Source organism: Pogoniulus pusillus, chromosome 24 (assembly GCF_015220805.1).
Source record: "Pogoniulus pusillus isolate bPogPus1 chromosome 24, bPogPus1.pri, whole genome shotgun sequence".
Lineage (NCBI taxonomy): Eukaryota > Metazoa > Chordata > Aves > Piciformes > Lybiidae > Pogoniulus > Pogoniulus pusillus.
Window position 1 is genome coordinate 19640626 of NC_087287.1, and position 26905 is coordinate 19667530.

The 26905-nt window shown below is 55.9% G+C and overlaps 1 protein-coding gene across 36 annotated transcripts in view; it reads left to right on the forward strand.

Moving 5' to 3' along the window:
- The window catches only part of MAP2 (microtubule associated protein 2), a 346649-nt gene that overhangs the window by 193870 nt on the left and 125874 nt on the right, over positions 1-26905 (forward strand). For all 36 annotated transcript variants that reach the window (XM_064163865.1, XM_064163881.1, XM_064163872.1 and 33 more), the window contains one exon: positions 7804-7863. The gene's annotated coding sequence lies outside the window, so the exon portion shown is untranslated. The remainder of the gene's footprint in view (positions 1-7803; positions 7864-26905) is intronic.

A 26905-nucleotide genomic window follows, 5' to 3' on the forward strand; every position in this document is an offset into this window, starting at 1 on the left:
TGATAGATCTAAAGTAGCAGGTGGCACATCTTTGGAGCAGCATGCATTTACAATCCACTCTGCCAAGAGCAGGAAAGCAGCCCCCAGACCTATCTTCACTGAGCAACTACAAAGGAAGTAAGTTGTGGTGAAGAGCAGTGGAGTGTTAATGACAGGTCTGTGGCAGCAAGGGGGGCAGAATGCCTCAAATGCCTCAGCAGCAGTTGCCAGCAGAGCAGTTTCTTTCCCTGCTAGTTCTAGAAGCAGACAGAGGAGCTGTAAAACCCAGACACCAAACTTTGCATCGAGTGCAGCACTTGGCTCTGGCTCTGAGGTTCCTGAAGCAGACCCCCGTGGGGTCCCAGCTGGGCTGCTGGGTGCAAGCTGTGAAAATATCAATGTGCTCATTTTAGCCTTTGCTCTGCTTGCCCTGCTCTGCCTCCTTTCTTTATTCATACAACCATAGAATCAGCCAGGCTGGAAGATAGCTCCAAGCTCAGCCAGCCCAACCTAGCACCCAGCCCTGCCCAACCAACCACACCATGGCACTCAGTGCCCCAGCCAGGCTTGGCTGCAACACCTCCAGAGATGACTCCACCACCTCCCTGGGCAGCCCATTCCAATGCCAATCACTCTCTCTGACAACAACTTCCTCCTCACAGCCAGCCTAGACCTACCCTGGCACAGCTTCAGACTCTGTCCTCTTCCTTGCATTCTGGCAGCCACTGATGCAGCCAAGCACCTTCTGTGCCAAGAGGCTGAGGAAATTCTTCTCTCCCAAGCCAGCTATGCTGACACTGCTCACCTTGATTCCCAGAAATGATTGAGCAGTGTCTCCTGTCTGCAGCAGCTTTTGGGCTCCAGTTACCCAAGACTCTTGGATGCTGGGAGAGCTTTTCATCTTCCCCACCTCTTCCTCATAGTCATAACCAAGCCTGACTGTCTCCTGTATCATCATAGGTGATTGTGGCCCCATCTCTGGAAATACTCAAGGTGAGGCTGGACAGGGTTGTGGGCAACCTGATCTAGTTGAGGATGGAGTATTTTGTGCAGTTCTGCAGCCTCCAACACAAGCAGGACATGGAACTGTTAGAACAAGTCCAGAGGAGACCATGAAGATGCTTGATAGGTTGGACTGGATGATCCTGGAGGTCTTTTCCAACCTGGTTCATTCTATGATTCAGAGGGCTGCAGCAGCTCTGCTATGAGGACAGGCTACAAAAGTTGGGGCTGTGCAGGCTTGGAGGAGACCTTGGAGTGGCCTTGCAGGATGTGAAGGGGGCTGCAGGAGGGCTGGGGAGGGACTACTGACAAGGTCTGGGAATGGCAGGATGAGGAGGAATGGGTTTGAAGTGGCAGAGGGGAGATTCAAACTGGCTGTTAGGAAGAAGTTCTTTCTACTGAGGGTGGTGAGACACTGGCACAGGTTGCCCAGGGAGGATGTGGAGCACAGAAGCACCCAATGTGATCTTTGATCACATTGGGTGCTTCTGTGCTCCACATCCTCCCTGGAGGTGTTCAAAGCCAGGTTGGATGAGACCTTGAGCAACCTGTTTTAGTGGGAGTTGCCCCTGCCTGTGGCAGAGGGATGGAACAGGCTGAGCTTTGAGATCCCTTCCAACCTAAACCATTCCATGGTTCTATGATCCTGTTCACTGGCTGTGCTGCTAAGCTGGCTCATTGGGGCAGACCTGCTTGAGTGGAGGTAGCCTGACCAAATTGAGGATGAAAATTTCAGCCTGGAGCATTTCAGACTCTTGATTCTCAAGTGCAGACAACATCCTACTGCAGTCCTTTCTGGCTTTCTGGGCCACATCTGCAACCCAGGGAAGCTGCTGGCTTCTGCTGATGGTCAGCATTTTACTCCAGCATAGCCTGGACTCTGAGTCATCTCCTCTGGGTCACCTCCTCTGGCTGCAATGCTTTAAAACATTCACTACCCACATCAGCACCAGCAGAAATTCAGATGGAGTTGACCTTTTTCCCTAGCACATTTGGAGCTGCATGATAAATGGGTAGTGAATGCTGCCCTCCAGATAGCCTAGAGAAGAGCAGGCTCAGGGGTGACTGTGCCCAGTTGTGGGCTCCTGAATTGCAGAGAGCTGTTGAGGTGCTGGAAGGTGTTGAGAGAAGGGCAGCAAGGCTGGGGAGGGGCCTGGAGCACAGCCCTGTGAGGAGAGGCTGAGGGAGCTGGGGGTGTGCAGCCTGCAGCAGAGGAGGCTGAGGGCAGAGCTCATTGCTGCCTGCAGCTGCCTGCAGGGAGGCTGTAGCCAGGTGGGGTTGGGCTCTGCTGCCAGGCCCCCAGGGCCAGAACAAGGGGACAGAGTCTGAGGCTGTGCCAGGGCAGGTCTAGGCTGGCTGTGAGGAGGAAGTTGTTGTCAGAGAGAGTGATTGGCATTGGAATGGGCTGCCCAGGGAGGTGGTGGAGTGCCCATGGCTGGAGGTGTTCCAGAGGAGGCTGCATGAGGCCCTTGGTGCCAGGGTCTGGTTGGTTGGGCAGGGCTGGGTGCTAGGTTGGGCTGGATGAGCTTGGAGCTCTCTTCCAACCTGTCTGATTCTCTGATTCTTGCCTAGGGGAAGAATCTTTCAAGTGTTTTCTTTTCTTGCTGGTCAGCAAGAGGAGGAAGTGCTGCTGACAGCTGTCCACAGCAAATTCCTAGGGCAGCAGAACTGCTTCCCACTCCTTGCATCTGTTTATTTAATGGTCTGGTATTTTTGGCATTCTGCTGTTGGCTAACATCACATTTAGTGCAGTAGACCTTTAGCAAAGAGGTGGTTGAGGTCTCAGTTCCATGTTCCATGGTGGCAGACAATGTGGAAGTACAAAGAGAGGCTGCAACTCCTCTGCTATGGGGAGAGGCTGAGAGAGTTGGGGTTGATCAGTCTGGAGAAGAGAAGGCTCTGAAAATTAATGCCCCAGGTTAAGGTGGATCCCTCCTCTGGTAGAGTAAACTCACTACAACAGGGAGGTTTGGGAAGTCAGGAAAAATCAAGTTATATTTCTTCTAGTTTAAAGTAAATGTAAGAGTATAAGGAGCAGAAACTACTGCAGCAATAGAATAACCTTAAGGAAGATGGGGAGGGGGTCAAGGGGTGGCAAAGCAGCCAAAACAGCGGTGGGAGAAGATAGCAGCAGGCACAGCAGAAGCAGCAAGGGGAAGGTCCAAGCTGTGCTGGCAGACATAAAGCTCTCCATGCTCCAATGAAACTACATGAACTTGCCCATTGTTGCCATTCTGTGGCCTATCCCTGCAATGTTCACCTCTCCACTCAGAGCTTCCAGTTCTGAGTTTCTCTGTTTCAAATGCTTTTTATGTCTGAGCTAGAAGTCATAGAATCATAGCATCAACTAGGTTGGAAGAGACCTCCAAATTCATCCAGTCCAACCTGGCACCCAATCCTATCCAGTAAACTAGGCCAAATCAGCTCAAACTGCCACAATCCACCCCTTTAATATAATTCCCATTGCAGACCTTAGTGTGGCCTTCCGGAGTCTGAAGTGGGCTACAAGAAAGCTGCTGAGGGACTTGTTAGGATGTCACATACTGATAGAACTGGGAGGGAAGGATCCAAGCTAGGGGAGGGCAGATTGAGTTTGGATGTTAGGAAGAAGTTGTTCCCCATGAGGGTGGTGAGACACTGGCACAGGCTGCCCAGGGAGGTGGTGGAAGCCTCAGCCCTGGAAGGTTTTAAGGCCAGGCTGGATGTGGCTGTGGGCAACCTGATCTGGTGTGAGGTGTCCCTGCCCATGGCAGGGTTGTTGGAGCTGGCTGCTCCTTGAGGTCCCTTCCAGCCCTGACAGTTGTGTGTTAAATTGGGCTGGTTGGAAGCAGCAGAGCATCTAGCAAGTCTCTCCTGCCACTCTCCAAACTTCCAGAGCCTACATCACCCTTCACCACGGTAAGGATGCCTATGGCAGGGGGTTACAACTGGGCAATCCTTGAAGTCCCTTCCAGCCCTGACAGTTCTGTGATACTTTTGGGTAAAAATGCCATCAGAGCACCTGGCATAGGTGCTGCCTGTGCAGCACCCTTCTGTTAAAGTCCCTGTTGAATGCCTCTGCCTCCTGCATTGCCCTCTCCCACGAGGCCTGCCTGCAGCTGCCCTGGCTCTGAGGAGCCGGCGCCGTTGCGCACCGGTGGCATGCCAGGGGGCTGTGGGGACAGCGAGTGCTGAGTACTCAACTGCCCAGAGCATCGACCTTTCTGCTGAGCCAGAGCAGATTTAATTAGCTGATTCCCACATTCCTCTCCATCCTGTGGGTGGGTAGCACTGATGCTGGCTGGAGCCTCATTTAGCACAGCTAATTATTGCCTGGCTCCGCTGCCAGCCTCTGCAGTGAGCTGTAGCAGTCACTTCCCATCTATCTGCTGTCACAACCATCTGAAGCCTCCCCCCTTCCAGGCAGCAAAATCTTTCACTGCTCACTGGATGCTAACTGGGCAAGCTCCGAGAGTGGTGGTGAATGGTGCCACAGCCAGCTGGCAGCTGGCACTGGTGGTGTGCCCCAGGGATCAGTGCTGGGCACAGTCCTGTTCAGTATCTTCACTGATGATCTGGAGCAGGGGATTGAGTCCTGCATCAGTGAGTTTGCAGATGACAGCAAGCTAGGAGAAGCTGTGGAGCTGTTGGAGAGTAGGAGACCCTGCAGAGGGACCTGGCCAGGCTGGATGGGTGGGCAGAGGCAAAGGGGATGAGACTGAAGAAGGCCAAGTGCAGGGTTCTGCACTTTGGCCACAACAACCCCAAGCAGCACTAGAGGCTGGGGCCAGAGTGGCTGAGAGCAGGCAGGCAGAGAGGGAGCTGGGGGTGGTGGGAGAGAGGAGCTGCAGAGGAGGCAGCAGTGCCCAGGTGGGCAGCAGAGCCAATGGCATCCTGGGCTGGCTGAGGAGCAGTGTGGGCAGCAGGACAAGGGAGGTTCTTGTGCCCCTGTGCTCAGCACTGCTCAGGCCACCCCTTGAGTGCTGTGTCCAGTTGTGGGCTCCTGAATTGCAGAGAGCTGCTGAGGTGCTGGAAGGTGTTGAGAGCAGGGCAGCAAGGCTGGGGAGGGGCCTGGAGCAGAGCCCTGTGAGGAGAGGCTGAGGGAGCTGGGGGTGTGCAGCCTGCAGCAGAGGAGGCTGAGGGCAGAGCTCATTGCTGTCTGCAGCTGCCTGCAGGGAGGCTGTAGCCAGGTGGGGTTGGGCTCTGCTGCCAGGCAGCCAGCAAGAGAAGGGGCCAGAGTCTGAAGCTGTGCCAGGGCAGGTCTAGGCTGGATGTGAGGAGGTATTGAAGTCATGCCTGGCTGGGGCACTTAGTGCCATGGTCTGGTTGGTTGGTCAGGGCTGGGTGCTAGGTTGGGCTGGCTGAGCTTGGAGCTCTCTTCCAACCTGCTTGATTCTACTCTATTCTATTCTATTCTATTCTATTCTATTCTATTCTATTCTATTCTATTCTATTCTATTTTTTTGGCACAGTTCCAAGCCATTGATGTGAGGCAGGCAAAGAGCCAAAGAATGAGAGTCCACACATGAAAGAGGGAAAGCCCTGAGTGCTCTCCACTTGAGATCAGTCCCCTTGCTGTGCCTGCATTGTGCTTGTCTCTAGTGGCACATTTGCACCCTCTCCCTTAGCATTGCCTTCAGCCTACCCTGCTTTGGAACCCGGTTGTAGTTGTGTATTCCTCACTCCTCTAGTCCCTGGAAACGTCTGCCTCATTCTTGCTGCAGCTGTAAAGCAAACAGCTCTCAGGCAGATGCAGTTAGCTTGGCTCAGATGCCTATGGAATCAGTCACAGAATGCTTTGAGCTGGAAGGCACCTCCAAAGCTCAGCCAGTCCAGCCCCCTCTGCACTCAGCAGGAACAGCCTCAACCAGAGCAGGTTGCTCACAGCCCTGTCCAGCCTCACCTTGAGTATCTCTAGGGATGGGGCCACAATCACCTCTCTGGGCAACCTATTGCAGTGTTCCAGCAGCCTCCTGGCTCCTCACATCCAATCTCAGTCTGCTCTGCTCCAGTTTGCAGCCATTGCCCTTGCCCTGTCCCTGCAGGCCTTTGCAAACAGTCTCTCTGCAGCCTTCTTGCAGCCCCCTCAGGCACAATTAAGTTACAGAGATGTGAGAGATGTGCAGCCCCAAGTGTGTGTCAGTACCAGCCCTCCCCATGGCCCTTGGGAGGCATTCAAAGGTGTGTGTGGCAAGGAGGTCCCTTTCCCCCCAGCTGCAGCCACTCTCTGCTACCTGGAGCTGTAACATTTCCCCCAGTGGGCTCTGAAGAAAGACTAAGACTGTGTGTAGCAGGCAGGGCATGCAAAGGAGATTATTTCAACTAGATAACTGTGTTTGATATTGAAGTAACGAGGGTCAAGGAGGGGGAGGGATGGTGACCACCTCTGCTATGTACCCCAGACAGACTGGAGCAAACCCAAGCCCCTGTGCCGCACAGGTGAGGCAAGCAAACCAGTTCTGAGAAGGATCCAGAGCAGTTCTCTGCATGGCTCTCTTGGGCTGCTCTGAAGTGTCACAGTGGGAAGTTGAAGAGGCCTCCTTCTCTCCCATTGCTTCCTGGGCTTCTTTGCAGCCAGCTTCCTTGTCCTGCTGGAGCTCCTCTCGCAGCAGGTGTGCAGGCAGCAACCCAGCCGAGGGAGTCGGACTGGGAGTCTGCTGTGCTACGTTTACCTTCCTGATGGCTTCTTGGAGCCACTGCCAGCTTCTCTTAGGGCAGGGGTAGGCACTGTGGAATGCCAAAGCAGGCTGGACATAACAGGGGAAGTGAATTAGTCAGAATCAGAGAGCCAGTTGGGTTGGGAAAGGCCTTTTTGGTCATCGAGTCCAGCGTCTAACCCAGCGCTGCCGTGTCCATGGCTGAGCAGGAGATGTCTCTCAAGTGAGCCCTGGGAAATACAGCTGAGCTGAGCAGCCTGGGTCATGAGCACAGACTGCTGCCAGCCAGGCCTGGGCAGGCTGAGTGCTGCATGAGGGCAGACCTCATGAAGGTCAATAAGGACAAGTGCAAAGTCCTGCCTCTGGGGAGGAACAGCAGCAGGCAGCAGGACAGGCTGGGGCTGCCCTGCTGGAGAGCAGCTCCATGGAGAAAGGCCTTGGAGTGCTGGTGGGCAGCAAGTTCTGCATGGGGCAGCAATGTGCCCTTGTGCCCAAGAGAGACAATGGCATCCTGGGGGGCATCAGGGAAAGTGTGGCCAGCAGGGCTGGGGAGGTTCTTCTCCCCTTGACTCTGCCCTGGGGAGACCACAGCTGGAATACTGTGTCCAGTGTTGGGCTCCCTAGTTCAGGACAGGGACCTGCTGGAGAGAGTCCAGCAGAGAGCCAGAGGATGACTGCAGGACTTGAGCACCTCCCTGTGCAGAGAGACTGAGAGCCCTGGGGCTGTTCAGGCTGGAGAGGAGAAGGCTGAGAGGGATCTGATCAGTGTCTAGCAGTAGCTGAGGGGTGGGGGCCAAGGGGAGGGGGCCAAGCTCTTTTGGGTGGTGCACAGCAATGAGCCAAGGAGCAATGCACACAGAGTGGAGCAGAGAAGGTTTCACCTCAGCATGAGGAGAAAGTTCTTTGCAGTGAGGGTGCAGGAGCCCTGGAGCAGGCTGCCCAGAGAGGCTGTGGAGTCTCCTGCTCTGGAGCCTGTCAGAGCCCAGCTGGGTGCACTCCTGTGTGGGCTCCCCTGGGTGATGCTGCTTTTGGCAGGAGGCTGGGCTGGGTGACCTCTGCAGGTCTCTTATGTTCTGTGCTGCTGTCACACACAGACACAGCACTGTATACTCCTGTGATGAGGAGACCATGCTGAATCCAGTGAGCAGAGGCTAACCTGAGTGTGTATTTCTCTGTCTCTTTGTAGGAACCCAGAGTTTCCCTCGCTTGCCTGCCAGACACAGCATTCTGTCATCTGCCTAACCAGGTATGACCTTTGTACTTGATAGCAGAGTTTCCTAAGGAGCCTGCTTCATCAAAGCAAGGAGGTTGAAGAAGAGGACCAAGAGGAAACTCCTTTAGTTCCTGCAAGACTTCATATTTCAGGAGTTAGTTCCCACTGTTCTAACCTTGGCTTCTATTTTGAAAGCCTGATGTGTCTGATGGGAGCCACCAGAGACCCTGTCAAAGCATCAGGCTTTTGCTTTAGCCTGCTTACAGTTCTGGGTGGCAAGGTCCTAGGATGGTGGTGATACAAATCCAGAGGTGAGGGCATTGCTGCTTGCTGCTCTGGGCTGTCACACCTTGTCCCTGCAGTGTGCCACAGGAGAGATGGGAAAGGCTTGGCAGAGTAAAGGCAACACCTAACATGGAATCAGAATCAAACAGGTTGGAAGAGACCTGAGGAGAGAAGAGGAGGCTCCCAGGTGACCTTCTTGTGACCTTCCAGGATCTGAAGGGGGCTACAAAAAAGCTGGGGAGGGACTTCTTAGGCATTCAGAGAGTTCCAGGAGTGGGGGGATGGAGCAAAACTGGAGATGGGAAGAGTGAGGCTGGAGGTGAGGAGGAAGTTGTTGAGCAGGAGAGCGGTGAGAGGCTGGAATGGTTTGCCCAGGGAGGTGGTTGAGGCCCCATGGCTGGAGGGGTTTGAGGCCAGGCTGGCTGAGGCTGTGTGCAGCCAGGGACAGGGCATGGCAGGGGGGTTGGCACTGGCTGCTTCTTGTGCTCCCTTCCATCCCTGACTGATTCTGTGATTCCAAGATTCTATATCCAGCCTAGACCTGCCCTGGCACAGCTTCAGACTCTGTCCCCTTCTTCTCTTGCTGGCTGCCTGGCAGCAGAGCCCAACCCCACCTGGCTACAGCCTCCCTGCAGGCAGCTGCAGGCAGCAATGAGCTCTGCCCTCAGCCTCCTCTTCTGCAGGCTGCACACCCCCAGCTCCCTCTGCCTGTCCCCACAGGGCTCTGCTCCAGGCTGTCTTTTGTTGGTGCACTAATTTTCAGTGCTACCCCTCACAGTATCACAAAGTTACTGAGGCTGCAGGAGGCCTCTTGAGCTTGTCAAGCCCAGCCTATGACCTAAGACCACCACAACGACCAGACCTTGGCACTAAGTGTCACAGATGGAGCCCAGCAGCTTGGGCAGGGGCGTTTCACTTTCTGGAGGGTGAGCTGTGGGAGGACAGAGGCTGCTCCGTCAGGGAGCAGGCGCAGTGAGCCAGCAGGGCTGCAGGCTGGCTCCCAGCCAGCAGCTGCCAGGGAGGGGGGCAGCAGAAAGCTGCTTCACAGTGATCCTGCATGCCTCAGGAATTTTCCCACGGCCTCAGAGTACCCTTGCAGCAGTGTGCAAGTGCTAAATGAAGGATTAAATTGGCCTCAACGACCTGTAGTCATGGGCAGGTTTATTGCATCCACCATTGCCTCATTGGTAATATTCCACTGATGATAAAGTTCATACTCAGATGACTACAGAGCAAATCCTCAGTTGTCTCTGCAGGTCCCATCTTTAACTGTCATGCCTCAATAATTGCTCCTGGAACAAAAGAGTATGTCTGGGGAGTGCCTCAGGGCTCCCTGGTGCTGCTGGGGGGCAGTTTAGGAAGAGGGCAAGCCTGAAATGGAAAGAGAGGGAAGCAATCCTGTGCCAGAACTGGTTTTGTATACACAGGGGCAGGAGGCACAACCAGGGTGTAAAATCTTGTGAGCATGGCTGCCTGTCCTGTGTTCTGTTCTCTCTAGTGACTAAAAGTCAGTGAGGACTGGCAGTGAAACTGGTGTGCAGCAGCTGAGGGACAGGGGAGAGCTGTGATGAAGGAGCCAGGGGCTCAGGAACAGAAGCTCAGCATGTTCAACGAGGCCAAGTGTAAGGTCCTGCACCTAGGTAGGTGCAGTCCCAAGCACAGCTCCAGACTGGGTGGGGAATGGCTGAGAGCAGCCCTGAGGAACAGGCCCTGGGGGTCTGGGCTGATGCAAAGCTCCACAGGAGCCTGCAGGGTGAGTGCAGCCCAGACACAACCCTGTGCTGGGCTGCAGCAAGAGCAGTGTGGGCACAGGGCAAGGGAGGGGATTGTGCCCCTTGGCTCTGCTCTCCTCACACCCCACCTGCAGTCCTGGGGGCAGTTCTGCAGCCCCCAGCAAAAGCAGGACATGGAAGTGTTGGAGCCAGTGCAGAGGAGGCCACCAAGATGCTGAGAGGGCTGCAGCAGCTCTGCTGTGAGGCCAGGCTGAGAGAGTTGGGGCTGTGCAGGCTGGAGAGGAGAAGGCTTGGAGGAGACCTTGGAGTGGCCTTGCAGGATGTGAAGGGGCTCCAGGAGGGCTGGGGAGGGACTACTGAAAAGGTCTGGGAATGACAGGAGGAGGAGGAATGGGTTTGAACTGGCAGAGAGGAGATTGAAAGTGGATATTAGGAAAGGGTTGTTTGCAGTGAGGGTGGTGAGACACTGGCACAGGTTGTGCAGGGAGGTTGTGGAGCACAGAAGCACCCAATGTGATCTTTGATCTTCTGTGCTGCACAACCTCCCTGGAGGTGCTCAAGGCCAGGTTGGATGAGGCCTTGAGCAACCTGTTCCAGTGAGAGGTGTCCCTGCCTATGTCAGGGGGTTGGAACAGGCCGATCCTTGAGGTCCCTTCCAACCTAACCCATTCTATGACTGTAACAGCTGAAGCTACTGGAGTGGGTGCTGCCAGGGTCTGTGTGTGGGGCAGGACAGAGGTGCAATGCAGCCATAGAACCTAAACCATTCTATGATTCTGGTTCCTCTGTAAGAGCATCACCAGGGCTTGGCTGTTGGATAAGGAGGGGGAAGAGTGTGATGGTTTGGGGGTTTGGGTGTAACCCAAGTAGCAAGGTAGCACAGAGGGCTGCAGGGCCAGGAGCTGAAGCTCATAACCCTTCTGAGCTAGGGTGTGACTGCAGCCCCCAGGCAGATTTGGAGCTGAGAGCTCAGCTTTGGAAGCACTGCAGTGCTCTCCGGCAGCACAGGTTTGCTTCTGATGCTTCTGGTGCTGCTGCAGTGACTCTCCAGGCTGGCCACTGGGGCCTGTGACACCTGCTGAGCTGTGAGCAAGTGCAGCAGCTCCTCGCACTAGCTTCTCACTCTGCTCTTTGTCAGGTAGCCCTCTACAGCAGCTGCAGCCACCAGGAGACCGTTTGCTCGCCTGGACTCTGCTTAGGCCTTTCTGAGCAGAGGGGGAACTCTTTGGTGCCCTCCAAAGGCTCTGGCCCACTGGCATTCCCAGTAGTGCTGAGCAGCTTGCTCAGTATCAGCATTGCTTGCACTTCTCTTTCTGCTGTGCATCTGCTGATGCTAAGAATAGGCACAGAGATGAGGCTGGTGCTTGGCAGCAGCTCGAGGACACTGTGGGGCCAGAGTGAAGCTGTGGTGGACTCCAGGAGAACATTTGGGCATTGATGTTTCGTTCAATGAGCTTGAAGCAGAGAATCAGGCAGGTTGGAAGAGAGCTCCAAGCTCAGCCAGCCCAACCTAGCACCCAGCCCTGCCCAACCAACCAGACCATGGCACTAAGTGCCCCAGCCAGGCTTGGCTGCAACACCTCCAGCCACAGCCACTCCACCACCTCCCTGGGCAGCCCATTCCAATGCCAATCACTCTCTCTCACAACAACTTCCTCCTCACATCCAGCCTAGACCTGCCCTGGCACAGCTTCAGACTCTGTCCCCTTCTTCTGTTGCTGGGTGCCTGGCAGCAGAGCCCAACCCCACCTGGCTACAGCCTCCCTGCAGGCAGCTGCAGGCAGCAATGAGCTCTGCCCTCAGCCTCCTCTGCTGCAGGCTGCACCCCCCCAGCTCCCTCAGCCTCTCCTCACAGGGCTGTGCTCCAGGCCCCTCCCCACCCTTGCTGCCCTTCTCTCAACACCTTCCAGCACCTCAACATCTCTCTGCAATTCAGGAGCCCACAACTGGACACAGCACTGCAGGGGTGGCCTGAGCAGTGCTGAGCACAGGGGCACAAGAACCTCCCTTGTCCTGCTGCCCACACTGCTCCTCAGCCAGCCCAGGATGCCATTGGCTCTGCTGCCCACCTGGGCACTGCTGCCTCCTCTTCAGCTCCTCTCTCCCAGCATCCCCAGCTCCCTCTCTGCCTGGCTGCTCTCAGACACTCTGGCCCCAGCCTATAGCACTGCTTGGGGTTCTTGTGGCTACAGTGCAGAACCCTGCACTTGGCCTTGTTCAGTCTCATCCCATTGGCCTCTGCCCACCCATGCAGCCTGGCCAGGTCCCTCTGCAGGGCTCTGCTACCCTCCAGCAAATCCACAGCTGCTCCTAGCTTGCTGTCATCTGAAAACTCACTGATGCTGGACTTAATGCCCTGCTCCAGCTCACCACTAAAGATACTGAACAGGTCTGTGCCCAGCACTGACCTCTGGGGCACACCACCAGTGCCAGCTGCCAGCTGAGGAGATCTGCTGCAGTTCTGAAGTGTGTTTTCCTTTGCATCTCCAATGCAGTACTTCCTGAAGAACCAGCCCAGTGCTGATGTCCTCACAGGGGTGAGCTTCATCCCCTCACTCACCTAGAGGGAAGGAAAATGCAATGCCACTGAGCAGTAGAATAAAGCAAGGTGGAGGAGAGTTGCTGAGCTGATGTTTGCACTTGTCAAGACTTGCTGCAGCTGAGAAGTGTCTTTTCTTTTGCATCTCCAGCACAGTACCTTGTGCAGCTCAGGAGCCAGCCCAATGTGTTGATGTTCTCACAGGGGTCAGCTTCATCCCCTCACTCACCTGGAGGGAAAGAGACCAACACCATGAAGTGGGCACTCTGCTGAAGGCTGCTGAGCTATTGCCACAGACATCCTTTTGAAGACATTTTGCTGAGGATTAGAGCTTCACAGCTGCAGGAAAATGGATTTGCTCACACCTCTATAAATTATAGCTGCAGTTTGGCAAGGTGCCTGCTCCCTGCCATGCCATGTGTGTGCCAGCCCTTTGTCCACAGCAGCTGGAGGGCAACTCACAACAGCACAAGGGTCCAATTGCGCTGTCCACTCAGGGAGCAGCCAGGCTGGTGGCCTCAAGAAGACCTTGTAGCACTTGCCTCCTCCAGGGGCCTGATCAAACAGGTGTTCCTTGCTTATTTTCACTGGAAACCCTGCTGCTGACTTCTGAGCTTTCTTGTGAAGCCTCTGCTCCTGGCTGGTGCCAGGGCTGGGGAGCAGTGCACAGGGATATATCCTCGTCCAGCAGCAGAGAGGAGGGGCTGGAAGGCAGCACTGCCTGCGAAGCACTGGTGCATAAAAGTGATCCCATTCCCACTTGATGCCTGTAAATGGCCTTAGAGTGCAGGTCACCAAGTGCCTGAGCTTGGCAAGCCAGTCCCGTTCAGCGGCGGGGAGCCTGCGGCTGGCAGCTGGGGCTGGGCGATGGTGATGTGTGTTTAAGCAGCTCTGTTAGTAAACATGCTTGGGAAAGAGAGAGTGGGAGAGATGGGAGTGTGCTGAGTGTTCTCCATGAGAGGAGCTGGAGAGGCACAGGTTGGTTTGTATTGAGCAGCAAAGCTCATGAGAACAACAGATGCCTGATTCATCGTGTTCTTCCCAGCACAGCTGATGGAAGCAGGCGCTGCTCACGATCGTGACCAAAGCCTGCTCTTCTGTCACCCCAAAATGAGTCATTTTCAGAGGATCAGAGAATTAGGCAGGCTGGAAGAGAGCTCCAAGCTCAGCCAGCCCAACCTAGCACCCAGCCCTGCCCAACCAACCACACCATGGCACTAAGTGCCCCAGCCAGGCTTGGCTGCAACACCTCCAGGCACAGCCACCCCACCACCTCCCTGGGCAGCCCATTCCAGTGCCAATCACTCTCTCTGCCAGGAACTGCCTCCTCACAGCCAGCCTAGACCTGCCCTGGCACAGCTTCAGACTCTGTCCCCTTCTTCTGGTGCTGCTTGCCTGGCAGCAGAGCCCAACCCCACCTGGCTACAGCCTCCCTGCAGGCAGCTGCAGACAGCAATGAGCTCTGCCCTCAGCCTCCTCTGCTGCAGGCTGCACCCCCCCAGCTCCCTCAGCCTCTCCTCACAGGGCTCTGCTCCAGGCCCCTCCCCAGCCTTGCTGCCCTTCTCTCAACACCTTCCAGCACCTCAACAGCTCTCTGCAATTCAGGAGCCCACAACTGGACACAGCACTCCAGGGGTGGCCTGAGCAGTGCTGAGCACAGGGGCAGAGTAACCTCCCTTGTCCTGCTGCCCACACTGCTCCTCAGCCAGCCCAGGATGCCATTGGCTCTGCTGCCCACCTGGGCACCTGGGCTCTTGGGGTCTCCTGATTTGGTTGGAGTTCTGGGTAGCATTTTCTCAGCAGCTGTCAGTGTCCCCTCTGCAGTGACTTCTCTGTGGGTTAGGCAGCAGCTTTCTTCCTCTACCTGTGTTTGCATTTACAGCCAACTGGGCCAGAAGCAGCATAGCCTAAGGCTGCATGTGAGCTGCACAGCTATTGAGCACATCACCAGCACACTGCCACACATCCAGAGTAAGGACTGAGCTCTTCTCCTTGTGTTTCTCTTCACAGAGGCAGTGATACCTTCCCTCTCCCCTAAGCCATCTGTGGGTGTCCTAAGGTGCTAGGTAGGAGCTTGCTCTCTTCTGTCAAAGATGCTAGGAATTGGCAGGGCTGTGGCTAGACACAGCAGGCAGGCAGAGGCAGGAAAGCAGAGCACAGGCACAGGCAGAGATTTAGGGAGCAAGATTTGTTGGATTGCTTCTGCACTGACACACCTTCAGCTGAGGTAACCAGCAGTATGGAGCAGGGGCTTGACCATGCTGCTTTAATGTCAAGGAGACCTGGCAGGTAGTTGTAGAGGCAGCCTGGTGTCAGAGACTTGCTGCATACCTTGTGATACACACAGCATAGAATGCTGGAGGTTGGAAAGGAGCTCCAGAGATCACCCAGCCCAACCCCCTGCCAAGCAGCATCACACAGGAATGCACCCAGCTGGGCTCTGACAGGCTCCAGAGCAGGAGGCTCCACAGCCTCTCTGGGCAGCCTGCTCCAGGGCTCCTGCACCCTCACTGCAAAGAAGTCTCTCCTCATGCTGAGGTGAAACCTTCTCTGTTCCACTCTGTGTGCATTGCTCCTTGGCTCATTGCTGTGCACCACCCAAAAGAGCTTGGCCCCCTCCCCTTGGCCCCCACCCCTCAGCTACTGCTAGACACTGATCAGATCCCTCTCAGCCTTCTCCTCTCCAGCCTGAACAGCCCCAGGGCTCTCAGTCTCTCTGCACAGGGAGATGCTCAAGTCCTGCAGTCATCCTCTGGCTCTCTGCTGGACTCTCTCCAGCAGGTCCCTGTCCTGAACTAGGGAGCCCAACACTGGACACAGTATTCCAGGTGTGGTCTCCCCAAGGCAGAGTAGAGTGGAAGAAGAACCTCCCCAGCCCTGCTGGCCACACTTTCCCTGATGCCCCCCAGGATGCCATTGTCTCTCTTGGGCACAAGGGCACATTGCTGCCCCATGCAGAACTTGCTGCCCACCAGCACTCCAAGGCCTTTCTCCAGGGAGCTGCTCTCCAGCAGGGCAGCCCCAGCCTGTCCTGCTGCCTGCTGCTGTTCCTCCCCAGAGGCAGGACCCTGCACTTGTCCTTATTGACCTTCATGAGGTCTGCCCTCACCCAGCACTCAGCTTGTCTGGATCTCCTTGGATGGCAGCACAGCCTGACCTTCTCCTGGCTCCAAACCTGAGGGCAGGGAAGCTGGGTCAGTGCTATGGGCATCTGAGCTAAACAGTCCTCTGGGCATGGGGATTTGGCCCTGAAGCCACAGGGGGAGCACACAGGGGCAAAATGAATCCCCCCATCCTCTGCAGCCATCTCTAGAGAAACAGAAGCTACTTCAATGCCCTGGGATGAACACAAGGGGAGAAGCTCTCAGCCTGTCCAGCTCTCGTTGGATGGCTTGAGTGGGTTTTCTTCCATGGATCCTGGCACTCTGTTGTGGCATTGTTAATTGCTGCCAGAGGCAGTCCTTTGCAGAAGTGTATTTGGAAATGAGCATCCATCAGCAGAAGAAGTGTACAGACCCCTGGAGGAAAGGGAAGGAGACTCTTAGGAGGTGATGCAAAAGATCTAAGTCCCTTAGGGATGACCCAGTGGGTCAGGCCAGCAGCCCTGTGCAGTTGAAGTAAGAACCTGCATTTCCATTTGTTCTTCTGCTAGCACCAAGAGCAGGAGCTCCTCACTGCAGGCTGTGGGCTGCAGCCTTCAGCAGACATTCACACACATATCACAGGCTTGCAGGATGTTAGAGCTTGGAAGGGACCCAAGGAGATCGTCGACTCCAACCCCCCTGCCAGAGCAGGACCACACAATCTAGCACAGAGGAACACATCCAGACAGGCCTTGAAAGGCTCCAGGAAAGGAGACTCCACAGCCCCTCTGTGCAGCCTGTGCCAGGGCTCTGGCACCCTTACACTGAAGAAGTTCCCCCTTGTGTTGAGCTGGACTCTCCTGTGCTGCAGCTTGCACCCATTGCTCCTTGTCACATCTTGCACTGTGGCTGTTCTCGGTAGCCTGGGCCAGTCACAGGGAGTGTAAGAGATCAAGGTCCCCTTCAGCAGCTGCCAGGGACCAGAGCTGTTAGCCAAAACTCTCCCTCTGCCTAGAGCTGCCAAAGAGGCCCAGGTCCCTTTGCTCCCCCAGCACCGTGAGAAGCAGCTGAGGCTCCTGGCTCAGTGGCCAGTGTTGCCGCCACCTCCCCCAGGCTTGTCCTGCTGCCTCCAGGCAGATGCTGTGCCTGAGAAACGTCCTTCCCTGAACAAAACTTGCTGCAAGCTGGATCCAAAGGCTTTGGCTGGCAGCCAGAGCATCCTCACACGTATGGGAAGAGACAGCCTTTGCCCTGAGGCGTTTGCGAGTCCCAGCCAGTGTGAGCATTGGCATCCCTGGCTTACAGCCAGGGGGAGCCAGGCAGAGCCTTGCTCACTCAGCTCAAGGTCATGGAGCAGGTGAAGGGCAGAGCCCTGGACTTGGGAGGGCTTTAGACTGGATGTGAAGAGGAAGTTGTTGAGCAGGAGAGTGGTGAGAGGCTGGAATGGGTTGCCCAGGGAGGGGGTTGAGGCCCCATGGCTGGAGGTGTTTGAGGCCAGGCTGGCTGAGGCTGTGTGCAGCCTGCTCTAGGGTAGGGTGTCCCTGGGCATAGCAGGGGGGCTGGAAGTGGCTGCTCCTTGTGCTCCCTTCCAACCCTGACTGATTCTGAGACTCTGTGGTTCTATGGACTGAGCTCTGAACGTAGACAAAACTCTTGTGTCTTTGGAAAGGTCCTGGCTGCAGGAACAGCTCTGATAATAGAGGGTGCTGGGAGGAAGAAAAGCTCTGAGTGAGATTTTACAGCTAGGAGAAGTGAGGCAGAGGCTCCTTTAGTCAGAAGCTTAAGGTCATGGAGCAGGTGAAAAGCAGAGCCCTGGACTGAGCTCTAAACTTGGACAAAACCCTCGTGTCTTTGGAAAGGTCCTGCTGGCCATAGGAGCAGCTCTGGTAATACAGGGTGCTGGGAGGAAGAGGAGCTCTGAGTGAGAGAACCTCGGAGGCACTTAAATCAGAGCATGGATTTCTTCATCCCTGGCTCACCTTTAGCCAACTCTATGCAGCTGATGCCTAAGAGGAGAAGATAAATTGCCAGCAAATGACCAACAGTCTGCAGAGGAGGTGAGGCCATTGTGGTCTCAGCAGTCTGGAGGTCATGAAAGAGAAATCTCTTTCTTTCAAGACCTTGTATTTGCTACTGGTTTTAACCTCCATCTCTGTGAAGAACAAACCAATCTGCTGGGTTTTTTTTCCTCCTGATTTTCTGCACACAAAGGAGCTTGATTTTTCATCCCTTGGAGGTTTGCATGATTGTAACATTCTTCCTTCTTTCTTTGCAGCCCTGTGGCAGGGTGGTCCCAGATTCACTGTGATCAGCAGAAAGAGAGAGAGAGGGAAGGAAAGGAAAGAAAGCCAGGAAAGTAATTCTGTTGAGCCAAGAGGCTATTTGAGGTGCTGCTGTGGCCTGAACTGGCACAGCCACAGTGGTGTGTGGGCATCAAAGCAGGTTGTACAGAGCTCAGCTGTGCTGCTGTAACTCTGGGTACTCTGTGTGTGCCACCTCAGCTGTCTTCTCTCAGATCTCTGTAGCATTTGCCACCCTCGAGTGTGAGAGACTGTTTAATGTACCTGTTTAATGTGTCTGTCAGTGCTGCAGACAGGGGGACTGAGGGCACCACCAGCAGTGTGCAGGTGGCACCAGGCTGAGTGGTGCTGTGGATGCAGCAGAGGGGCAGGAGGGCATCCAGAGGGACCTGGGCAGGCTGCAGAGCTGGGCCCAGGTGAACCTCATGAGGCTCAACAAGAGCAAGAGCAGAGTCTTGCAGCTGGGCTGGAACAATCCTCACTGCCAGTCCAGGCTGGGGGAGGAGGTGATAGCAGCCCTGAGGGAAAGGGCTTGGGGTGCTGGTGGGGGAGAAGCTGGAGAGGAGCAGGCAGTGTGAACCTGGAGTACACAAGGCCAAGGGCAGCCTTGGAACACTGCAACAGGTTGCCCAGGGACGTGGTTGTGGCCCCATGCCTGAAGATATTCAGGGTGAGGCTGGACATGGCTCTGAGCAACTTGACCTAGTGGAGGATGTCCCTGCTGAGTGCAGAGGGGTTGTGCTGGATGAGCCTTGGAGGTCCCTTCCAGCCAACCCATGCTGTGATGCTGTGATTCTGTTGTCTTCTGTGTATACAGAGTCAGGGTTTGCCCAGGCTTGGCCTGCTTGGTGCCTGTGCTGTGGAAGCTGGTGGCACTCAGTTCTCTGTTTGTGGCAGCAGCAAGAGACTGAGCTGAAGCTTCAGGCAGCTCGTTGGGTGCCAGATGCAGAGCTGGTGTAAGCCAGGGTGGGCCTCCTGACCTGACTGAGATCACCTGTGGTGGATGCTTGGCTGACAGTGGCCTCCTTGGGGATCCTGCTCAGCAAGGAGTGTGACACACTGCCTGTCCAACCCTCTGAGCTCAGGCAAGCACACTTGGCTTTTACTGCATGCCTGAGAGGCTCTGCTCCCTCTCTCAGCCTAGGTGGTGCTGGATGCCCTTGCTGTGCCCTCTGCAGCCCCAGCAATTCAGACGAGACATCATCATCATCATCATCATCATCATCATCATCATCATCATCATCATCAGTGTGTCCCCTGCTGTCAGTGCATAGGTTTGTTGCCTCCTCTGGTGGAGAAAGCTTTGCCATCTGTTGTGCCCAACTACTGAGAGGCTGAAGTACAGCTGCAAATACAAAGTGGAACAGAGAAGGTTTCACCTCAGCATGAGGAGAGACTTCTTTGCAGTGAGGGTGCAGGAGCCCTGGAGCAGGCTGCCCAGAGAGGCTGTGGAGCCTCCTGCTCTGGAGCCTGTCAGAGCCCAGCTGGGTGCATTCCTGTGTGGGCTCCCCTGGGGGATGCTGCTTGGCAGGAGGCTGGGCTGGGTGGTCTCTGGGGGTCCCTTCCAAGCTCTAAGGGTCTGTGATTACAGGTGGCATTCCAAACAGGCAGAGCAAGGCCTGAGGTTAGCTGAAGACACAAGTGAAGAGCTGCCTGCTCCACTGAAGTTGTATCAAATGTCTCTTACTGCCTCTTCTCTCAACACACTTTGCACTTCTGGAGAAGAAGGCAGCCATGGTCCCTGGCACAGTGCATGCCACCTCTCTCCCTCTCATAACGGTGCCTTTGAAGCCTGAAGGATGCCTAAGGCTGTGGCACAGGCAGTGTGCTCCAGAGGGTGGCTGATCCTTCACAGGGATGTTTTCACTGTTCTCACCAGGCATGGCACAGCCTGGCCAGCCCCTCTGTGACAGCTGTGCTGGTGTCTCCCGTGGCTGAGGGATGTCCTTTCTGCACAGCTTTGTGAGATGACTCCCTTGAGTGAGTGGCTGTGGAAGTGTTCTGATGAGAGGTGTGGAGCTCCTGCCTGTCCTAGCCCAACACTGGCAGCATGCCCTTCACAGAGTCATAGAATCAGCCAGGTTGGAAGCTCCCCCAGCCCAACCTAGCACCCAGCCCTGCCCAACCAACCACACCATGGCACTAAGTGCCCCAGCCAGGCTTGGCTGCAACACCTCCAGCCACAGCCACTCCACCACCTCCCTGGGCAGCCCATTCCAATGCCAATCACTCTCTCTGACAACAACTTCCTCCTCACAGCCAGCCTAGACCTGCCCTGGCACAGCTTCAGACTCTGTCCCCTTCTTCTGTTGCTGGCTGCCTGGCAGCAGAGCCCAACCCCACCTGGCTACAGCCTCCCTGCAGGCAGCTGCAGGCAGCAATGAGCTCTGCCCTCAGCCTCCTCTGCTGCAGGCTGCACCCCCCCGGCTCCCTCAGCCTCTCCTCACAGGGCTCTGCTCCAGGCCCCTCCCCAGCCTTGCTGCCCTTCTCTCAACACCTTCCAGCACCTCAACAGCTCTCTGCAATTCAGGAGCCCACAACTGGACACAGCACTCCAGGGGTGTCCTGAGCAGTGCTGAGCACAGGGGCACAAGAACCTCCCTTGTCCTGCTGCCCACACTGCTCCTCAGCCAGCCCAGGATGCCATTGGCTCTGCTGCCCACCTGGGCACTGCTGCCTCCTCTTCAGCTCCTCTCTCCCAGCACCCCCAGCTCCCTCTCTGCCTGGCTGCTCTCAGCCACTCTGGCCCCAGCCTCTAGTGCTGCTTGGGGTTGTTGTGGCCAAAGTGCAGAACCCTGCACTTGGCCTTCTTCAGTCTCATCCCATTGGCCTCTTCCCACCCATCCAGCCTGGCCAGGTCCCTCTGCAGGGCTCTCCTACCGTCCAGCAGCTCCACAGCTGCTCCTAGCTTGGTGTCATCTGCAAACTCACTGATGCTGGACTCCATCCCCTGCTCCAGATGATCAATAAAGACATTGAACAGGACTGGGCCCAGCACTGGTCCCTGGGGCACACCACCAGTGCCAGCTGCCAGCTGGCTGTGGCACCATTCATCACCACTCTCTGGTCTCAGCCTCCAGCCAGTTCCTGACCCATTTCAGAGTGAATCTGTCCCAGCCAGGAGCTGCAGCTGTGCCAGGAGCTGCTTGTGGCAGATGGTGTCCAAGGCCTTGCTGCAGCCCAGGTAGACTCCATCCACAACCTGCCCACATCCAGCAGGCAGAAGCCTGATCATAACAGGAGCATCAGCTGTGGCATTTAGCACACACAGACCATGGAAGGATCTGCTCTATGGGCTTTGTCACTGGCTCTGCAGTAAGCCATGCTGCTGATTGCCTGCTTGGAAGTGGCTGCAGGCTTGGGAAGCCTGCTCTGCAGAGTGGCTCCTAGTCAGGCTGCAGAGATTGGGTGTGCATAGCCAGCAGTCCAAGGTGGGACTGTGCATTGAAAAGGCAGAAAAGCAGCCTCGGAGGTGGAATGCCAGCACTGGGAATTCCAGCCACAGAGGCACAGCAAAAGCACTCTAAAGGGATAGAGGCAGCAAATGGAGAAACTGAAGAGGAAAGCAGAGGGTTTCAGAGCTCTGACTGATCTCAGCACCAAAAATATCTGCTTCTCCCAAGTGGCTGTGCAAGCTGCCCTCCCTTGCATGTACAGTGCCTGCTAGCAGCACAGAAAGCCAGTGACAGCCTGGGCTGCATCCAAAGCACATGGAGAGAGAGGGGATCCTGCCCCTTGGCTCTGCTCTCCTCACACCCCACCTGCAGTCCTGGGGGCAGTTCTGAAGCCCCCAGCACAAGCAGGTCATGGAAGTGTTGGAGCCAGTCCAGAGGAGGCCACCAAGATGCTGAGAGGGCTGCAGCAGCTCTGCTGTGAGGCCAGGCTGAGAGAGTTGGGGCTGTGCAGCCTGGAGAGGAGAAGGCTTGGAGGAGACCTTGGAGTGGCCTTGCAGGATGTGAAGGGGGCTGCAGGAGGGCTGGGGAGGGACTACTGACAAGGTCTGGTAATGGCAGGAGGAGGAGAAATGGGTTTGAAGTGGCAGAGGGGAGATTGAGAGTGGATGTTAGGAGGAAGTTCTTTAGAATGAGGGTGGTGAGACACTGGCACAGGTTGTGCAGGGAGGTTGTGGAGCACAGAAGTGTGCTTCTGTATCTACAGCCTCCCTGGAGGTGTTCAAGACCAGGTTCGATGAGGCCTTGAGTGACCTGTTCTAGTGGGAGGTGTCCCTGCCTATGTCAGGGGGTTGGAACTGGCTGATCCTTGAGGTCCCTTCCAACCTAAACCATTCCATGATTCTATCTCCAGGCAGGAGCATCCACAGCCTCTCTGGACAACCCATTCCAGAGTCTTGCATCCCAGAGTAAAGAATTCCTTCTGAAGATCTAACCTAAACCTAGAGAGTGATTGGCATTGGAATGGGCTGCCCAGGGTGGTGGTGGAGTGGCTGTGGCTGGAGGTGTTGCAGCCAAGCCTGTCTGGGGCACTTAGTGCCATGGTCTGGTTGATTGGGCAGGGCTGGGTGCTAGGTTGGGCTGGCTGAGCTTGGAGCTCTCTTCCAACCTGCTTGGTTCTATGATTCTATGGCCCTGCATGGAGGCCTGTTGGGTTTCATGCTAGGAAGCAAAGAGAGCAGTGCAGTGTTTGCTCTATGCAGAGCAGTGATTATCCAGTGACTCGCGTTGGGTTGGGATTGCTAGCAGGAAGGTTCCTGTTTCCAACCAGGTTGTTCCAACAGTCATGTCTTGGTGGGCAGAAAAAGGGAAGGTTCCAGCCTCATCTCAGAAGCTGCACATGGTTGTGAGCAATGCTCCTTGGATGCAGTCCAGCCAAGCAGGAGCTCAGTGTGCTCTTCAGAGCTGCGCAGCGTTGGCATGGGTGGTGTCAGCTGGAGCTCCAAAATGGTAATTTCTGGGGCTTGCTCGTGGGCTACATGTCAGATGCAAGGATGTGCAGCTCCTACTCTTTGTTGGCCTTTTGCTAACAACTCCACAGGCTTAAGCCCCTCTAAACTGCTGAGAAATTCAAGAGGAAAAGTGAACCCTGTTGCGGTTGCAGTGTGGGAGGCCTCTCCCATATCACATCCTCTCTGGTGCCTCTTTGAAGGATGAGTGAAAACTCCCTTCAGGATCACCCTTCTGCCTTTTGTAAGGTCCCCAGGGCACAGCTGACAAAGCAGCAGGGCAGCTCCTCACTGGCAGTCTCTGCTGATGGCTGTGCTCACAGCAGGGCTCGATCCCACCAGCAGTGTGCCCAGGTGGGCAGCAGAGCCAGTGGCATCCTGGGCTGGCTGAGGAGCAGTGTGGGCAGCAGGACAAGGGAGGTTCTTGTGCCCCTGTGCTCAGCACTGCTCAGGCCACCCCTGGAGTGCTGTGTCCAGTTCTGGGCTCCTGAATTGCAGAGAGCTGCTGAGGTGCTGGAAGGTGTTGAGAGAAGGGCAGCAAGGCTGGGGAGGGGCCTGGAGCAGAGCCCTGTGAGGAGAGGCTGAGGGAGCTGGGGGTGTGCAGCCTGCAGCAGAGGAGGCTCAGGGCAGAGCTCATTGCTGCCTGCAGCTGCCTGCAGGGAGGCTGTAGCCAGGTGGGGTTGGGCTCTGCTGCCAGGCAGCCAGCGAGAGAAGAAGGGGACAGAGTGTGAAGCTGTGCCAGGGCAGGTCTAGGCTGGCTGTGAGGAGGAAGTTGTTGTGAGAGAGAGTGATTGGCACTGGAATGGGCTGCGCAGGGAGGTGGTGGAGTGGCTGTGGCTGGAGGTGTTGCAGCCAAGCCTGGCTGGGGCACTTAGTGCCATGGTCTGGTTGGTTGGGCAGGGCTGGGTGCTAGGTTGGGCTGGCTGAGCTTGGAGCTCTCTTCCAGCCTGCTTGAGTCTATGATTCTGTGATCTCCAAGAGCCTGTGGGAGCAGGGAGGAGAGGGTAGGAGATGAGGTTCTGGTAGAGGCAATGTGGAGAAAGGTGAGGATGGGAAAGCAAGGAGAAGCAATGGAGGCAAGTTGTAGAGAGGGACTGGATGAGAAGTCCAAGAAGGAAAACTGGAAGTTAATAGAGGGATGGGGATGATGAAACTGCTGCTGGGGATGAACTTGCTGGAGGGGATCTGAAAGTGGATCTTGGGGTGAGAAAGATAAAACTTTCTGAGATCACAGTGCTGAAAGCTGTAGTCTGGAGTGAAAATGTGGCTAGCCCTGGGTAAGAGATGGGAGCCCACAGGGCAATGCCTGGGCTGGGCTGCAAAGCTAATGCAGTGGAGGCTGAGATGCTGGGAATGGGAGGAGCAATATCTGTTTCTTGCACCAGGCAGCAGCTTAGTCCATATGCTGAATGGCCCCAGCTGGGATTCTTCAGCCATCTCTCATTCCTTTCACAGCCAGCTGCAGCCTCGCAACCTGAGCATCCTTTGGGCTAGCTTAGTGTGTGTGATGGCTGCTCGTGCCCCTCTAGGTGAAACCCTCTGTGTCACAGGGGCTTCTTCTTCTCTTCTTCAGCTTGTGAGAGTCTTTAATATGGTCTGCCAACAAGATCCCAGGATCCCAGGGTGTAAGGTGCTGGAAGGCCCCTCTGGAGATCTTCCAGTCCAAGCCCTGCCAGAGCAGGACCAGGGAATCTAATTGCCAGTAACTTTTTTCACTTGACTTGGGTTTGCTTTTGCTGCCAGTGTGACATTGGCCAGTTTGATGTTGTCAGCTGCAAGAGCTGATCCTGGTTAAAAAGTAACACAGTCCCAGTTTCCAGGTTTGTGGACTGGGAGACCTCCTGTGGGTAACAGAGTGGGTTACTGCCTGAGACAGGGGCACAAGCAAAGGCTCCACAGAAGGACACTCCACAACCTCTCTGGGCAGCCTGTGCCAGGGCTCTGGCACCCTCACAGCCAAGAAGTTGTTGCTGCTGTTGAGCTGGAACTTGCTGTGCTGCAGTGTCCATCCCTTGCCCCTTGTCCTGTGGCAGGGCACAAGTGAGCAGAGGCTGTCCCTGTCCCTTCCTTCCTGCCCCCCAGCCCTCAGCTCTTGACAGACATTGCTCAGATCCTCTCTCAGCCTTCTCCTCTGCAGACTGCCCAGCCCCAGGGCTCTCAGCCTCTCCTCATAAGAGCAGAGCTAAACTTTCCATCCCTAAACAAGTGCAGCTCAGCACTGCTCAGCCGCGCGTGTCGCGGTGCCTGCCGCGGCCGAGCTTCGCTGCCGCCAGCCAGACACTGACTCGTTCTGTACGGTTTGTGCCCTGAGCTCCCAGAGATGCTCCTCTTTTCATCCTGAAGGCCAGCAGAAGTCTAGCAGGAATAATTAGCAAGCCATAAAAATCGACCTGATTTGTGGGAAGCACTGAAGGATGCAAAGAGACGTTTGTGTGGAAGGAGCTGGAACAAAAGCGCGTGGTCACTGACCCAGTCATGTCAGACCTGGGCTTGGAGGGAATCCCAAGTGATAAGTGTTCTGCACTCTGAATACTGCCTATTCATTCAGCCCTTCCAGCAGAGTGAATGAATCATCTTTTGAAGCAGACAGCCCCTCTGGGTCAGGAGCTGAGGTCAGTGGTGGGGCATGTGTTCCAGACTGCTTGCCCTAAATGCAAGAGAAAACATACAAGGCTGTGCTCAGGCTGCCGCAGCTGGCAGCAGCTCAGCCACAGACCAGCCCAGGGGACCCCTTGTGACTGGCACCTCTGCATGCACAACCATCTGTCTTCCTGACTGCCCCTCTGCTTTTGCTCCTCAGCTCCTTCTCTACTGGCTGGAGAGCAGCCCTGAGGAGAGGGACTTGGGGGTGCTGCTGGAGGAGAAGCTCTGCAGGAGCCAGCAGTGTGCACTTGCAGCCCAGAGAGCAACCAGAGCCTGGGCTGCAGCAGCAGAAGTGTGGCCATCAGGGCCAGGGAGGGGATTCTCCCCCTGTACTGTGCTCTGCTGAGACCCCACCTGGAGTGCTGCAGCCAATTCTGGAGCCTCTGGGACAAGAGGTCTGTGGAGATGCTGGAGAGTGTCCAGAGCAGGGCCAGGAGGATGCTCAGAGGCTGCAGCAGCTCTGCTGTGAGCACAGCCTGAAGGAGTTGGGGCTGTGCAGGCTGGAGCAGAGGAGGCTCCCAGGGGACCTTCTTGTGGCCTGCCAGCGTCTGAAGGGGGCTCCAAAAAAGCTGGGGAGGAACTTTTGAGGGTGTGAGGGAGTGGCAGGAGTGGGGGGAATGGAGCAAAGGTGGAGGTGGGGAGAGTGAGGCTGGAGGTGAGGAGGAAGTTGTTGAACAGGAGAGTGGTGAGAGGCTGGAATGGGTTGCCCAGGGAGGGGGTTGAGGCCCCATGGCTGGAGGTGTTTGAGGCCAGGCTGGCTGAGGCTGTGTGCAGCCTGCTCTAGGGTAGGGTGTCCCTGGCCATGGCAGGGGGGTTGGAACTGGCTGCTCCTTGTGCTCCCTTCCAACCCTGCCTGATTCTGTGATTCTATGCTTCTATCATTCTATACCCCAGAACACTTTTCTCAGCTGATCCTGCACAGGCAGTCCCAAGCTAGTCACTAGCTCTGTGTCACCATCTGGCTCCAGGGGTTGTTCTACCTGGAAAAGAGGAGGTTCTGGGAGTCCTACTGCACAGGCAGTCTCTAGCAAATGAGGAACTTGGCTGGGCTGGAATGGTGGTGAATGATGCCACATCCAGCTGGCAGCTGGCACTGGTGGTGTGCCCCAGGGATCAGTGCTGGGCACAGACCTTTTCAGTATCTTTAGTGATGATCTGGAGCAGGGCATTAAGTCCAGCATCAGTGAGTTTGCAGATGACACCAAGCTAGGAGCAGCTGTGGAGCTGTTGGAGGGTAGGAGAGCCCTGCAGAAGGACCTGGCCAGGCTGCATGGGTGGGCAGAGGCCAATGGGATGAGACTGAAGAAGGCCAAGTGCAGGGTTCTGCACTTTGGCCACAACAACCCCAAGCAGCACTAGAGGCTGGGGCCAGAGTGGCTGAGAGCAGGCAGGCAGAGAGGGAGCTGAGGGTGCTGGGAGAGAGGAGCTGCAGATGAGGCAGCAGTGCCCAGGTGGGCAGCAGAGCCAATGGCATCCTGGGCTGGCTGAGGAGCAGTGTGGGCAGCAGGACAAGGGAGGTTCTTGTGCCCCTGTGCTCAGCACTGCTCAGGCCACCCCTGGAGTGCTGTGTCCAGTTGTGGGCTCCTGAGTTG